Source organism: Podarcis pityusensis (genome assembly GCF_964106645.2).
Source record: "Podarcis pityusensis genome assembly, chromosome: 1".
Classification (NCBI taxonomy): Eukaryota; Metazoa; Chordata; class Lepidosauria; order Squamata; family Lacertidae; genus Podarcis; species Podarcis pityusensis.
In genome coordinates, this window is record NC_138028.1 from 119,232,489 (window position 1) to 119,248,623 (window position 16,135).

Below are 16,135 nucleotides of genomic sequence, written 5' to 3' on the forward strand. Positions count from 1 at the left end.
AAAATAAATACAACTACCACCCAAGAACGCCCTCAACGTATTTTAAAAGGGCACTGAATGTCAATCAATCCAAGGTCTGGTGAAAAAGGAATGTTTTTGCCTAGCGCCTAAAGGTTTATAATGAAAGTGCCAGGTGAACCTATTTGGGGAGAGCAATTCCACAGATGGAGAGCCACTATGGAAAAGACCATGTTGCAACCCTTAGGACCTCTTGTGGATGAGGCACACAAATAAGGCCCTCAGAAGATGATCTCAGGGTCCAGGTGGGTTCATATGGGAAGAGGAGGTCCTTGAGGTATTGCAGTCCTGAGCCGTTGAAGGCTCTATAGGTCAAAACCAGCACTTTGAACTGGGCCCGGAAACTAATTGGTAGCCAGTGCAGTCGGACTAAGACATAGCTGTCAACGTTTTCCTTTTTTTAAAGGGAGATTCCCTTATTCTGAATAGGATTCCTCGCAAGAAAAGGGAAAAGTTGACAGCTATGGACTAAGACCAGTGTGATATGCTCAAACCGCTTTGTCCCGGTGAGTAACCAGGCCTTAAAAAGTAATTCCAGTATAACAATAATAATAATAATTTATTATTTATACCCCGCCCATCTGGCTGGGTTTCCCCAGCCACTCTGGGCGGCTTCCAACAAAACACTAAAATACAATAACCTATTAAACTTTAAAAGCTTCCCTAAACAGGGTTGCCTTCAGATGTCTTCTAAAAGTTTGGTAGTTATTCTTCTCTTTGACATCTGGTGGGAGGGCGTTCCGCAGGGCGGGCGCCACTACCAAGAAGGCCCTCTGCCTGGTTCCCTGTAACTTGGCTTCTCGCAGTGAGGGCACAGCCAGAAGGCCCTCGGCGCTGGACCTCAGTGTCTGGGCAGAATGATGGGGTTGGAGACACTACTTCAAGTATACTGGACCGAGGCCGTTTAGGGCTTTCAAGGTCAGCACCAACACTTTGAATTGTGCTCGGAAACGTCCTGGGAGCCAGCGTAGGTCTTTTAAGACGGTATGACATCCCCCCCCCCCCCATCACGGTAAGACACTTTCGCTGCTGCCAACACGGGAAACAAAAGCGCCCGGAGATACAAGGGAAGCAAACCGAAGGCAAAGTAAGCAAGCGCCGCTCTGAGAGGAAAGCGGCGGCGACAACGCGCGGGCGGGGCAGGGGGAGAGGCGCGGCTCCGGGGCGTCGCCCACCCCGCGGCTCCACCCCTCCTCCTCTCCGCGCGCGCCCCCCCTCGCGCCCTCAACGGTCACAGGCTGACCGTTACTCCTGAGGCCACACGGCTCCGAAGCCGCCCAGGGTCTTTCTCCCCCCCGCCCCGCCGCCGCCGCTTGGAGGAAGCGGGTGGGGCTCACCCCGCCGGCGGTGTCGAAGGCCGCGCTGACCTGTCACCGGGGCTTTTCCTCCGCTCAAATTGCCGCCGCCGACTCTGCTCCGAGATGCTCCTTCACAAAGGGCGGCGGGGAAGGGGCGAGACGGCAGCGGCTTCCAATAAGGAGGTTGAGACCCAAAGCAAAGCCCCGCCGGAGACAGCTCAGCATCACCTGACGAGACGCGCATGCGCCGAAATGAGGCGAGGAGACTGGACAGAGCAGCCGCCGCCGTCCCTTGCGTAGCTTGGGCGTTGGGGAAGGGGGCGCATGCGCGCGGCGAGAAACGCAGGTGACGTACGTACGTAAACCTTCAAACGGGCGGAAGGGCGATTTGTCTGGGGGCCCAAGACTAAGTTGCTCCACTGTTTTTCTGTGTGGGGTGTTTTTGTTTTTAATGGAGCGAAGGAATCGGTCAGCCACTTGCTGACATCTCTCAAATATAGCGTTGGTTAAGGGGAGGGTAAGGACTACAAATCCCAGCATGCCATGCGGCCAAGCCTCGTTACCGCCCGCTTGCCTGCTCGCAAAAGCTTTCAGCCTCTTGTAAAAGGAGGAAGAGCGGTGCATTCTGGGAACTGCCATGTGTTGTCCCGGGGCGAATTGGGAATTGCAGTCCGCTTTCCGCGCTTGGGATGCACGAAGGAAGCCGAAAGTGAACCCGTTGCTTGCTCTCCATCTGTTCCGCCGGCTGAAAGTGCGCATCCTTACATTGTGCAGCGCTTGCCAAATGCAATTTACTCAGCGGATGTTGGTCCTGATAGGGGTTTCTGCTGTTTTTTTCATAGCACAGGTTGCCCGAAATCTGATCCGGACGACGTGACCCACCCACTCGGAAGTAAATCGCACTGAATTCAAGCTGTGTGACTCCCAAGTAACGGGCAACAAAAGAACACAGTAGTTCTGCTGGGCGTGGTCGGTTGCGCTTGCTTTTGGCCCCGAGATCTGATCATAGCTGTCAACTTTTCCCCTTTTCTTGCTAGGAATCCTATTCGGAATAAGGGAATTTCCCTTAAAAAAAGGAAAACGTTGACAGCTATGGATCTGATGCGTGTGCGTCAATTAATGTTGCAGTGGCATGTGCTTTCTCCTCACCCGACACCCATTCTAAGAAAACAAAACAACAAACAAAAACCACCAGCAGGGTGAGTCGCTGCTGTTCATTTCTGGGAGCCCCTTCTCCATAAGGACAGAAACAGCACTTTGACATTGTCTGCTGTCTCTGCCTTTGGCTGGACGTTTTACAGAAGGTACAAAGGCACTGCCATAACTGCCCATGCTGCAAACTCTTCAATCTTCGGACCCATTTCCTCCTCTGGACACAAGACGTTTGCACTGGTCTTTCTTCACTCTTGATATAGGGAACTTGTGGCCCCTCAGAAATTGTTCAGACGCCCAACATCTGCAGTCATCATGGCCAGTGGTCAGGGAATGATGGGAGTCCGTGTCTAGCAACACCTAGAGGGCCAAATATTGTCCAACCCCAATCCCCTTTTCCAATATGCTTAGTATAAATTATTAGGAACTTGAGCAGGCCAGTTGCCCTTTCCCCCGCAATTGCTCCAGTTTCCTTTCTTTTCGCTTCATTACATTGATTACAGCTTCGTCTTAGGAAAATAATCAAACTTGAATTTTTCTCTTATCTCTCATCAGATGAGAGTTTGAACAGTGCATCTGTGTAAACAATAGAGGCTGTTATGTAGTTAGTTATTTTGTACAATTTATAGAATATCTTAGACCTTAAAGAGGCTGCTCCTTCTCATATTGCCAGTATTTATCAGGGAAACATGAGTGAATAGCTAACTATCATTTGTAATGTTCGGAGACAACTCACATTGCTTAAAAGCAGGTTGACAGCAGGATATATGAAGACATTTTCAGGGCCATTTTATATTTCTGCTGGTTGGAGTTGTGCAACCTGACACCATAATCTCCGTGTCAGTTGTATAGATATCCTCAACAACTGTCACTCTTTCTGACAGCTTTCATAGCTTTACTGACAATGCTCATCCAAGGAATACAATCAATGCCAGATCTACAAATTTTGCCAAAGGGGGCAAAAGTATGCACTGTCACCCTGTTTTGTGATGCTGACTGCCCTCCCTCAGGAAGAAAAACTCTGCATTTCTGTCTATTGCTCCATAAATTTGTAGATACAGATTTGTTTTAAGACCATTAAAAACAAGCTGCAGCAGAACTGAAAGAGCAGCAAGATTCCTGGATTCATTTTTTTTAAACTACCGTATTTGAGGGTTTTTTAAACAATCAAGCAGTGTATAATTTTTATGAAATAAACAAATAAATAACATCCATATACTGAGGGACTAGAAACTTAGTAAATGAATATATCTTCTAGTTGGGGTAAATATGTGCATATACAGTATATTCCAACTAGAAGAACTAAGGTTAACAGCAGCAGCAGCCAAAACCCCTGGAATGGGGCATTCCAAGGAAGGTGTTGGGCAAGTCCCAGATCTGCTGAATCCTGAACTAGTCCCACTGCCAGGGGCAAAACTAGGCTTTATTTCATCTGGGTCAAAGACCTAATTTGGCACACACACACCCAATGCACATTTGCGTACACACACAGGCTGGGAGTCTCAATGGCACCCTTCTGGAGCCTTCACCTGGGGCAAAAGACCATGTCTAGCTCCGCCCCCCCAGTAGCTACAACTCTACTCCCTGCCATCACATGACAGCATCAGGCCTGATCTGTTGTCAGGGACTGGGCAGAAGAGGAGTGGTGGAGACTACCTCACCAGCCTGACCCTTCCAGAGAAGAAGGAGACAGTTCAGAATTACAACAGGGGTTTGAGGGAGACCACAGCTCAGAGGCAGATGAGGAGAAAAGCTGGGAAATAATGGGAGAGGAGGAGGAAGAAAAGGAAGAAGCACCAGGGGAGCGACAGCTGATGGACTTGGTGTCTTTAGAAAGCAACCCAGACTTCCCCTTTCTCAGAACCTGGCGGGCATTGAAAGTAGGAGAGCAAAGAGCTCAAAGGCAGAGGGCAAGTAGCAGCACCCGTAGCGATGAACAGAAAAGGGCAGTGGGAGGTAGTGAGGAGAGTGACTGAGGGGAGAGACAAAATTCAACAGCTGGATGCACTGCATCAAGCTCTGCCTGGTGTTGTGGATGGGAAGCAGCAGAATAAGCAATGAATATCCATGACTGAGGAAACGCAGCAATGTTTGGAAGCGAGTGTGTCAAATGTGCACATAGAAAAAAACAGATTTGAACAACCTATTTGCAATATAAGGCCCCTGTCTGGAAGAATTCTTCACACCTACTCACACTTTTCTGAATAGTGCAGAACTGATGTTTTGCTCTCTTTGCAAAGCCAGTGAACAATCTACAGTAGGGACATTCTTCAGTTGTGTGTGTTTTCAAGCACTGGTACCTTCCGCATGTCTTCTGAGTGCACCACTGCGCATTGCTCCGGTTTCTGCTAGTCTGAGTACCAGTCATTGTATTTCAGGGCTCCACCGACAAACATTAACTGATAGGCCAGTCTCCTCTTACAAAGTAAAAGTCTTACTTCCCTATTATTGTTATTATTGTTCTAGTCTCTCCTTTTCCTTTTATATTTGTTACACCGTTAATACGCTTCCCCTATTATTCCCTTTGCCTGATACACATTTCCTTCTTTAGTGTCAAAATAAGGTGACGGTGAATCGCGAGTCCCTCCTGAGATGAGTACTCCTGCAATCTAGCAACCTTTGCCACGAAAAACATACACTCGTGAATGGGCAAGCACTTAAGAGCGATTCACCGCCAAACATTATAGAAAATAGACCTACACGGGTTCAAAGAATACAAGACCAAGTTCCCCTTTCCTCGGTTTTGGTCCAGCAAGTACGGCGCTCTAATTTTATTCCTATTATGTGGTTAAGAGGCGAGAAAATGAAAGCTTCCTAAAAGGCCCCCAAATCTCTGCTGTTGCAGTGGTTTCTAAAAGCAAGAATGGAAACACCGAAAAGATCGGCAGAAAAGGAACCATTTAAAGAAACATTGTAAGCTACTGTATATTCTGCCCTTATTCTCTGCCCTTCCCATTAGTTTGCATTTGACAGGGAGAAAGGCAAGGGAACATGTCTGATCGTTCAAAATATAATACAGCCCTGTTTCTAAAGGAAGTGTTGTATTGCTGCTGCTTCATCCACAGTGCATGGGTTGCTGTTCATTTTCAACGAAGAAAATCAAGATCTTTGCAAGGGATGAGCTTGTTTAGTTCAGAATTTACAGTTTCTCCTTTCACGAACCGAAAATCAGTTTGAGACCTTGTTTCAAGCTCTTGTCTAATAGTTCTTAGAGTACTGGGAATCTGGATTGGAATGGAAAATTAAGGAGAGAGGTCCCCCCCCCCCCAGTCTATTAAGGTGAATAGTTTTAAACCTAGAGATTTCAAGACATCATATTTCCCCATTGTCATATTGGTCTTTCCTTCCCAACCTCAAGGGGATAAAGTAAGCAACAGAAGGCGCAAAGCTGCTGTGTTTTCCAGCATGCAACATACATTTTGCTGGTACGTATGCTCAGAACAGTTAGCATTCTCTTCTTGCTGGCAAATTTTTATCCAGTAAATGCTCCTAACCATAGGTGCCATCTCCACAGGTCACAGTAACTCTTAGTGTTCAATTTCCTGTGGAGTCAATCGGTCCTGTCTGTCAGTCTGCCTTAATACGTGCAGCCTTTATGCTTAGAAGAAGAGCAGTTTGTATTGGTTTTCGCAGGAAAATAACTTCGGCTCAAGTGCTGGCATAAAAGCACAGGTGGCAACAGAGGCAAAGGTCCGTTTCGCACAAGGCTTTTGGTTACAGGAAACAGCACCTCTACATGCACAAAGGATGTGGTTCATCTAGGTTCATACAGCACAGGAAAAATTTCCTCCAATAATTGGTTGGCGCCTGTCTGTCTTGAGAGACAGTGGAGTTCACCTTCAGGGGTGAAGTCAAACTGATGTGTTAGCAGCACCAAAGTGACTCCCTGGGGTGCAAGACTGGGCAGTGTGTATGGAGGTCCTGGGCTGCCCATACAAAAAGACCCCACTCTCAGCCTCGCTGATGTGGTCCAAAGGACAGGACAGCAATACGTTTGGCACCAGCTTGGCTGCAGGAGTTGCCGGAAGGAGGTGTGCAAGGTGCCATCCAACCATCTTAGGGACTCCACTCTGGGTTTGTCTAGCTTTTTCTTCTCCCAAATATATCCTTCCCAAGTTGACAAGCCCCATCTGCCCCTCACTTCCCTCTACAGCATGTGTAGAAACTGCCTTCTTGATCGTTGGACCCACCACTGGTTTTGTCCGCTCAATCTGCCACAGCCTGTCACCTATATTGCTGTGACTCTCACTTTGCAGTCTGCCAATCTAAATTGCGTATACAAGAAATGCTATGCGGTACAATCCTAAATATGTCTACTCAGAAGCAGGCTCTGTTGAGTTCAATGGGATTTGCTTCCATGACGCTGTCATGTGAATATCCATTATTTCTTCTAGCTTTCAAAGATTCAAACAAAGTAAACTGCCACAGGTACACACACGTTTGTTACTGAGCTGAGAATGTTACTGAGCTGTCTAATGTCGTTTACATAGATCTGCCCCGCTATGGAATCTGATGCTTAAAGCGGCCACATGGGATGACTGGTCCTTCCTCTACATAAGAATTTCTTCCTATATACATAAAAATGTAGGGCTGTCACCACACAACCACCACTGGATAATTGGTAGTGCCATGTCGCAATTGTGATGGCCTGGGACTCGGGCTCAGACTCAGAACCAGAGGAGTCTCAGTCTGCACCGGATCCTTTGCCTCAGGCGGCATCTGAACCTAGTCTGGGGCCTGATTCTGAAGAGCCCCAGTCTGCACAGGTTCCCCTGCAGCAAGCACCAGCTGAGCCAAGTCAGGGGCCTGAGCCTGCCCTGGCTCCAGATGCAGGGATTACCTTGTTGCCTTCAGCTGGGCTATCACTTACAGCTGCTCCACTACCAGTTGGGTCAGGAGAGGCTGAGGCGGCCTCTGGGTCTAGTAACCCACTGACATCTCCCGAGCTGCAGAGACTAAGGTCTGAGAGAAGGAGACACCTGAGTACTCGCAGGAGGAGTGCTCGCCTTCAGGCGAGACAGGAAGATGAGTCACCGGGGGATCAGGACCGGCCTTTACCCCGACAAAGATAAAAGGCTGTCGTACCCGCCCCAGGTTGCGGGAGCAACATTGCTGTTTGCCAGAACCTGCCTGAGACCCTGTGCCTGACCTTGCCTGGTGTCCTGCCTTGGCCCTGTTGGACTGACTCCTCGCAGAACCCTTGGATTGGGGACCGGATCTGGACCTCGTTGTTCGGGTTACCCCCGGGCCCGGCACAGCAATACTGGATTTGCATGAAGTTAGAATGATGTGATCCACCCATGGGATGCAACTGCTATTTGCTCCCCAGTCTCTAATATGGCAGGGCAGGGCCATACACAAGGCTGTGTAGTGGACAACCATTCATTTTCCTTCTGTCAAGACAATACAGCGTGATGAAAATCCTATCTTTTCCAGATACTAAGTATAATGGTATGGGGTTGCTCGTGCGTAAGTTGCCGCCTCTCCTGGCTATGTTGCCTTGTTAAACCTTCCTGTCTGGACAGCCCTTCAATTCGTGGCTGCCTCAGTCGCTAGCAGAATCCGTCAGTGGGCGTTTCTTAAACCTTTTCCAACATAAAAGTTGTTTGACACCCAGTCTCCTCCTACTTTCTCTGCGCGGAAGTCTTCTGTGCAGGGAGGGCGTGGGTAACGGAGGACCAGTGCTCTCCCCGCTGGTGTCCGGTGAAGAGTCTGGGAGCCCTCTCGCCGATTCCCCCATCTGCCCCTCCTTATTCCTGGTGTTGCACTGAATTGCTTCCCCATCTGCTGAGCTGCCTCTCTCCCTGCTGGGCCCTTCTCCAGCATCATTAGAGAGCCTTCCCTCCACCTCTAGCTCCGATGTCAGTTCCCTGACATCCACCTCCCCCCCAGGACCCCCTCCACCCCCGGCCCAACCTGTTGATCCAACTTCGTCCCTTTCTTCGGCCGACGATGCGGGGAACCCCCGGAAGGAGCTGTCGTCATCCTCAGAGGATTCGAAGCCTGCTTCCCACCTGTTCTGACCCCTTCCCACGGGGTGGGCCTCCCAGTCTGATTCTTCTTCCTCCGAAACCTCTCCTCCCTCCTCCTCGGAGGCAGGAAAACCCACAAAATCCTCTTCATCGTCTATGGTTCCAAATTGCTCCTCCCAGAATCTCGCCAGTGGTTTGGCTTTGCCCGGGAACAGGCGGTGGAATTCCTCCACCAGATACCCGTCATCAATTGCCTCCGCGGGAACCCACGTGTTTTCCGACCCGGGTTCTCCCTCCCAAGCTACCAAGTACTCCACCTGGCGTCCTCGCCACCTTGAATCTAGTATTTCCGTGGCCAAGTGGTGGTGCTCCCTCTCTTCTACCTGCGGGTGTGTGGTGACTTCTCCCTCTCGCCCCGGGAATTCCCGCCCCTCCCTGTACGGTGAGAGTAGGGACCTATGGAACACCGGGTGTATTTTCATGCTGTCAGGCAACTTGAGCTTGAATGCCACGGGGTTCACCTGCTGTGTTACTTCAAACGGTCCCAGCCGCCTGGGCTGCAACTTCTTGCACCCCCCCTTAAAGGGTAACCCTTGGGTTGACAACCACACTCTGTCCCCCACCCGTATGGTCTCCTCTTCCCTACGGTGCTTGTCTGCCTGCCTCTTGTAAATTTCCTTGGCCCGCTCCAAGTTCATCTTAAGTTGCTGGTGCAGGGCCTCCATTTCTTCCACAAACTGCCCTGCCGCAGGTACGCTCCAACTTTCCTCCCCACTCCCCGGGAAGGCCCTGGGGTGACACCCATAATTGGCCATGAACAGGCTCATTCCCGTGGACACATGTTCAGCGTTATTGTACGCAAATTCAGCCAGCGCTAGTTTCTCCACCCAATCGTTCTGCCTCTCGCTGACGTAACAGCGTAGGTATTGCTGGAGTATACTGTTCGCTCTTTCTGCTTGCCCGTTGGTTTCCGGGTGTCTCGCCGTCGAGAAGCCCACTTCGACCTGTAGCAAGCTCATGAGCTTCCTCCAGAACCGGGAAGTAAATTGTTTCCCGCAGTCGGAGATAACCCTCGAGGGAGCCCCATGCAACCTGAAGATGTGATCTACAAACAACCTGGCTGTTTCCTCTGCCGTAACCGCATGTGAGCAGGCTATAAAATGGCACATTTTTGTCAGTAAATCGACCACTACCATGACTGCTGTCTTTCCCCGGGACTTGGGCAGATCGGTCATAAAATCAATGGACACCACCTCCCAGGGTTTTCCCGGCGTGGGTAAGGGTTCCAGTAATCCTGCGGGGGCAGCCCACTCCCCCTTTGCCCTTTGGCAGCGGTCGCAACCCCGTACATATTCCTGTACATCCTCCCTCACCCTGGGCCACCAGAACTGCCTGGTGACAAGCATCATGGTTTTGTGCTGTCCAAAGTGTCCAGCTGTGGGGTTGTCGTGGAGTTGTTTGAGTACCTTCCCCCGTAGGGTCTCCCCCGGTACATACAGCGCCCCCTTATAGTACAGCACCCCTTCCTTCTCCTCAAACCCTCCCTGGGTTTCTCTTCCGTCTCGGATTTCCCGGATTTTAGTTTGTGCGAACACGTCATTTCTAGTGAGTCTGGCCAGTTCTCGTTTCCCCACCAAGATTCCCACACACACACACCGGTCCTCGGGGATCACGTGTCGTATCTCCGGCGGCCCCTCTCCTTCCCAGTACTCTGGCTTCCTGGAGAGAGCATCTGCTCTCACGTTTTCCTCCCCTGGTACGTATCGGATTTCAAAGGAAAACTTGGAGAACTCCTGTGCCCATCAAATCTGTCTCTGGTTGAGTACTCGTACGGTCCTCCAGTATTCCAAGTTCTTGTGATTTGTACAAACCTGGATCTTGTGCTGCACCCCTATTAGTAGATGGCGCCATCGACGAAACGCCGCATAGATCGCAAGCAGTTCACGGTCATACACAGTATAGTTTTGCTCCGATTTGCTCAGCTTTCGCGAGAAAAAGGCACACGGCTTCCATTCCTGCTTGCTCCTCCCTGGCTGCAAAAGAACCGCCCCAATGGCTCTGTCGGACGCGTCGGTCTCTAGCCTCATGGGTTTCTCCAGATCCACATGCAGGAGCTGCTCTTCTGATGCGAACGCCTTCTTCAGTCTTTCAAAGGACTGCTGGGCTCCCTCTGTCCAGACGACCTTCCTTTTGCTACTGAGACAATCTGTGATGGGCGCTGTCAAGTGGGTGAAGTTCTTGATGAACTTCCTGTAGAAATTGCTGAACCCTAGGAACCTCTGCACGTCCTTCCGGGTTTTGGGAGCCTTCCACTCCAGCACTGCCTGCACCTTGCTTGGGTCCATCGCTAGGCCTTTGTCTGACAACCTGTACCTCAGAAACTCGACTTCTCTGGCGTGAAACTGACATTTTTCCAGTTTGACCCACAACTGGTGCTTCTGCAGTCGTTTTAGCACTTCCCTGACGTCCCTGACATGTTGCTCCTCATTGTCCGAATAGATTAAGACGTCGTCCAAGAAGGCTACGCAGTTCTTGTACAGCAGGGACCCCAGCACGTGGTGCATGAATGCTTGAAAACAGGCGGAGCCCGACTGTAATCCAAAAGGCATAACTAGGTACTCAAAGGCCCCTAGGGGTGTGAACATTGTGGTCTTCCATTCGTCCCCTTCCCTCATCCTAATCAAATTGTATGCTCCCCTGAGGTCCAGCTTGGTAAAAATTTTCCCTTGCCTCACCCGTGTTAAAATGCCGTCAATCCTGGGCATTGGGAAGGTCACGGGTTCCGACACCAAACTGACGGCCCTATAGTCCACAACGAGCCTGGGTTTATTTGTGTCCTTTTTGTCCACAAAGAACACTGGACTGCCCCCCACCGCTTTCGATTCTCTTATGAAGCCTCTTTTCAGGTTCTTGTCAATAAATTCCCTCAACTCCTTCATCTCCCGGTCCGACATGGCATACAGTTTACCCACCAGCAGCTGCGCCCCCGGGAGCAAGTTGATTTGGCAGTCAAAGGGCCTATGGGGGGGTAGTCTATCCGCCTCCTTCTCGCTGAAGACCTCCTGCAGGTCAGCATATTGTGGTGGCACCTCCCCTTTCCGCTCCGCAGCTATCCCAGCCACCCTGGCCATGGTCATTCTTGGGGTTTCCCCCCCTAGACAGTGTTCCAAACAGTAAGCGGACCCAAAGATGACCGTCCTCTGATGCCATGCCACCACTGGATCATGTTGTGCTAGCCAGCTCATCCCTAATATTATTGGGGGCCCTGCCAGTGAGGCTACGTGAAAGGCGATGGTCTCCGAGTGCCTGGAAACCCTCATTCTCATTGGTGGGGTCTGGTGTGTCACTTCCCCTCCCAGTAGCTCTCTGCCATCAATGGTGGTTACTTGCAAGGGGAAATCTAAGGACAGCAGGTGGAGCTGGTGCTATAGTGCAAAGTCCTTGCTGAAGAAATTGCAGGAACTGCCTGAATCCAACAGCACTTTCACCTTGACTGGGTGCCCATTTGGGAGTTCTAGCACCACTTCTATGGGTATAGCCGCCCTGGGGGGGGTCTGGTTGGGGCACTTCTATTGGTTGCTGGCCTGGCTGCTGTGCCCGCTGAGTGGCAGCCAAGCGTTGTCGTTTCCCGGCTCCTTTCCTTTTTCCACCTCCTCCTCACCCCCTGCAGCTCCCACCATTCCTTGCCAGGCCTTTCTTTGAGGGCAGACCCTGGCAAAATGTCCCGGCCGCTGGCAGAGGAAACACTTCTTATTAGTTTTCCAATCCTTTCCCTCCTTCTTGCGACCGTCGCTGGAATTTGAAACCTCCCGCGCGCGCGCCCCATCTATTTCCATTGGCTCCGCCGGCGGGGAAGGCTGCCTTGGTATTTCAGGAATGCGGTAGTCATGGTAACGTTGCTCTCTCCCTTCCCGCTTCTCCTGAGCCCGCGCTTCCTGCCTTACACCAATCGCAAGCACAGCCTTGGTCAGCTGATCCATCGACTGCGGGCGGGGTGTGCAGGAAAGCTCGTCCTTCACCGTTGGGGACAACCCCTCCTCGAACAGCATTTGAATGGGTTCAGAGTCCAGTTCCCACCCGAGCCGGTGAACTAACATGGCAAAGCGTGACCAGTAGTCTCTAACTGACTGGTGCCCCTGTTTACAGTTCATCAGTTCCCGCCGAGTCACACTTTGCTGCACATCACTGGAGTACATTGCGTCCATCGCCTGGAAAAATTTCCTCAGGTCCTTCAAGGCGGCATTCTGCGTTGCCATTAGGGGCCTGATCCATTCCCTGGGCCCATCCTGCAGATGCCCAACAATATAAGCCACCCGCTCCCCGTCGTCTGCAACATCATTCTGCTGCAGATCCAAAGCGTACTCTATTTCCGTCCGGAACGCACTATAGTCCTGAGGCTTCCCTCCAAATTTGTGTACCAGTCCCGGTACCTTCCTTGCTACAGGGGTGGGTCTGACCTGTGCATCTTGAGCCCGCCTTTCGTCCAGCCGCGCCGTTAGAAGAGCCACATGCTGCTCCAAATCTCGGTTCCTCTCCACCAGATTTTGCACTCCTGCTGCTCCCTCCGTGGCGCCAGCTTCTCCGGTTTTGCTCATGATGCTGCCTGCCGCTGTGTACAAGCAACGTCAGGGACTGACGGATTGCTATAATGGTATGGGGTTGCTCGTGCTTAAGTTGCCGCCTCTCCTGGCTATGTTGCCTTGTTAAACCTTTCTGTCTGGACAGCCCTTCAATTCGTGGCTGCCTCAGTCGCTAGCAGAATCCGTCAGTGGGCATTTCTTAAACCTTTTCCAACATAAAAGTTGTTTGACACCCAGTCTCCTCCTACTTTCTCTGCTCGGAAGTCTTCTGTGCAGGGAGGGCGTGGGTAACGGAGGACCAGTGCTCTCCCCGCTGGTGTCCGGTGAAGAGTCTGGGAGCCCTCTCGCCGATTCCCCCATCTGCCCCTCCTTATTCCTGGTGTTGCACTGAATTGCTTCCCCATCTGCTGAGCTGCCTCTCTCCCTGCTGGGCCCTTCTCCAGCATCATTAGAGAGCCTTCCCTCCACCTCTAGCTCCGATGTCAGTTCCCTGACACTAAGTGATCATAAATTATTTGATTGTGAAAATACAGGCTGTTCTTGTAGCACAGAATCTTTGGCCATCTGTCAGCCTTTCAAGCGACCCTCTCTTTTTCGTCACTGATAAGCGACATCGCAAAACAAAACCTCCTTTTATTAAAAATGCTCAAATTGTGCACGTTTCCCAAAATGGGCATTTATGAAACGTTCGAATGGACCTTTCATTCAAACCCGTAAAATCTGTTAAAGCAAATTTCATATATTTCCATTAAGGAGACAAATGACTTCTCGTAGGCAAGGATCAAATGCATCAGAGAGCCGGTATGCTGTCTTAATAATGGGAGGTGGGCTGTGGAGGGTGGGAGAAATGATGGAACACTTCCAGTTCAAAGAATTCAGTGCTTTTCATTTATGCTGGAAATAATGTGAATGATGTAACCTTCACCTCCCAGTTGCAAAGTTATCAGGCAAGGCAGACATCACTAGATACATCACATTTCTGACGTGAAAATGACTAGAAGGCTATTTCCTTCTATTTCTTTCCTCCTGAAAATTGTTCAAGATCTTATTGTAATATATTGGGGCGGGGAGCCTGCATAATGTTGCAGGCGACAAAGAACTCGGCTAGAACCTCTCTGAGAGATTATTGCTATTCTGTCTTTGTGCTGATTGAAATCCAGGATGTTTATATCCAAGCCATTACGAGACACTGGCAAATACCTTTCTGCCCCACTGGAAATGTAATCTTTCTATTGAACATTTTACCCTGGTGAATTTCGTCTGCAATAGGAATGGGCAGTTTTGCATTTGAATCAAATAAGGTCACTGCTTTGCATAAATTGATGTGAAATATACTCTGCTTGCCTTTAGATGAAATTGATCCGTTGTTGGGTTGAACAGAATATATGGCAGTAAATATTTGGACATAATTAGGTTCCTTTTAAGTCTTGGTGAATGCAGAGTAACAGTGAGATGCCCAGCGTCTCTAGGTTGGTTTAGGTATAAAACCCAGATAGTTTCAGTATAATAATGCTTTCAGAAATGGTCCTGTTATCGCTTAATATTAAATCCACATTGTTGAATATACAGTTACAATGGTGTAATCCTTTGTATCTGAAATAAAATCAAGTTTTTGCCAGTGGGTACTTCCAAACAACAATGAAAAGCCATTTTTTTCTGCTAACACTATAATAGTGCTAACTCTATTCAGCAGTGATTGTGCATGTATTTAGTTTCCATTCAAAGGAAAAGGAAATTCTCTGGAAGAGATGAGAATCTTTCTCTAACCCCCACAGCACACACCTATCGCCTACCATGGTTTTTAAAAAACCCTGCTGTAATTCACGGTTTCTTCCTGCATGGCACCTCAGCAACTGTTTTATGGCTATAGTTGAAAGAGGGAGGGAAAGAAATCCCACTTTCTGCTGCCTATGCACTACTCAGGGTGGTTTACAGCAATTTAAAAATTACAGTGTTGTAAAATACAATTAAACTACAGTGGTACCTCAGGTTAAGTACTTAATTCGTTCCGGAGGTCCGTGCTTAACCTGAAACTGTTCTTAACCTGAAGCACCACTTTAGCTAATGGGGCCTCCTGCTGCTGCCACGCCGCCGGAGCACGATTTCTGTTCTCATCCTGAAGCAAAGTTCTTAACCTGAAGCACAGTTTCTGGGTTAGCGGAGTCTGTAACCTGAAGCATATGTAACCTGAGGTACCACTGTATATTTAAATAGAGTGGGTGGGATTCAGCTAACTAGTCCCACTAGTGGAAGACCATGCAAGGAATTCTGCTAGTGCAACAGGGCTTTCCCCCTCTCTCCCCCTCACCCATGTACCCCTATGCCCCCCCAATTGGCTCTGGTGTGCGTGTCGGAATAATCCCCAGAACAACCCACAGGGAGAGGGGGGTTCCATTTGGCAAGCTGAAAAACTTGCACTGATGGAACAAATGCCATACTGCTTCACTGGATTCCTCCCAGTAAAACCACAATGCAAATATGTTAAAAATAAAACAAAGTCCAAGACATAATTTGAGCAGCAAATATGTCCTTGTTTTGCATATTGTAAGAGAGGATACTTCAATGAGCCCAAACTTTCCTTTGGTCTTTCAACCCCCGTCTTCTTCCTGATAGAAGAGTGAGGTTTTATTTTAAGTATGTGCGGATAGGACTGCAATCTTCATATAGTAAATATATGTAGGGAAGTGATATTTTGACTATATAGCTGCGGTCAAATCAGCTAATGCACAAGAGCATTCAGCAAGATTAAATAAAAATCGCAAACAGCGTATGGAAAGGTATCCAAGTGAGTAAACATCAAACAAGAGATTATTCTTCTTTGTGAGGAATCCGTTCCAGCAAAAAATTGAACCAGGGCCCTTGGCATCTCAAATCAGTAGGGCTCCCTGTTGAGCTAAAAGAAAATTGGTGGCTCTGGCAATAGCAGGAATACTTGACACTTTGGCAAGCATGTTTATAATCTCTGATATAGTTCTTTCATCAAAGGCCTCGCTTCAATCCACTGTTCACTGGGTTTTTCAGCTCACATGCCAGATCCTGTGAGCTCCTGCTACTGAGTTTGTTTTTTATTAAGCTGGTGCCAAATTTTCATTCTGAAAACTTTCTGAGTGGAGAG

At 49.4% G+C, this 16,135-nt stretch overlaps 1 protein-coding gene and 1 long non-coding RNA gene across 6 annotated transcripts in view; one reads left to right on the forward strand and one right to left on the reverse strand.

Moving 5' to 3' along the window:
* Positions 1-1,613, reverse strand: part of DYNC1I2 (dynein cytoplasmic 1 intermediate chain 2) — a 36,820-nt gene extending 35,207 nt beyond the window's left edge. Inside the window, exon 1 of one of the 5 annotated variants that reach the window (XM_081024135.1) lies at positions 1,356-1,613. The gene's annotated coding sequence lies outside the window, so the exon portion shown is untranslated. The remainder of the gene's footprint in view (positions 1-1,355) is intronic. The other 4 variants (XM_081024134.1, XM_081024137.1, XM_081024136.1 and 1 more) reach the window with 4 other exon arrangements.
* An 80-nt stretch (positions 1,614-1,693) lies between these two features.
* LOC308458605 lies at positions 1,694-5,504 on the forward strand. The gene is made up of 2 exons (XR_013977592.1): positions 1,694-4,893; positions 5,020-5,504. It is a non-coding gene; the product is annotated as an uncharacterized lncRNA (long non-coding RNA).
* The last annotated feature ends 10,631 nt before the right edge of the window (positions 5,505-16,135 follow it).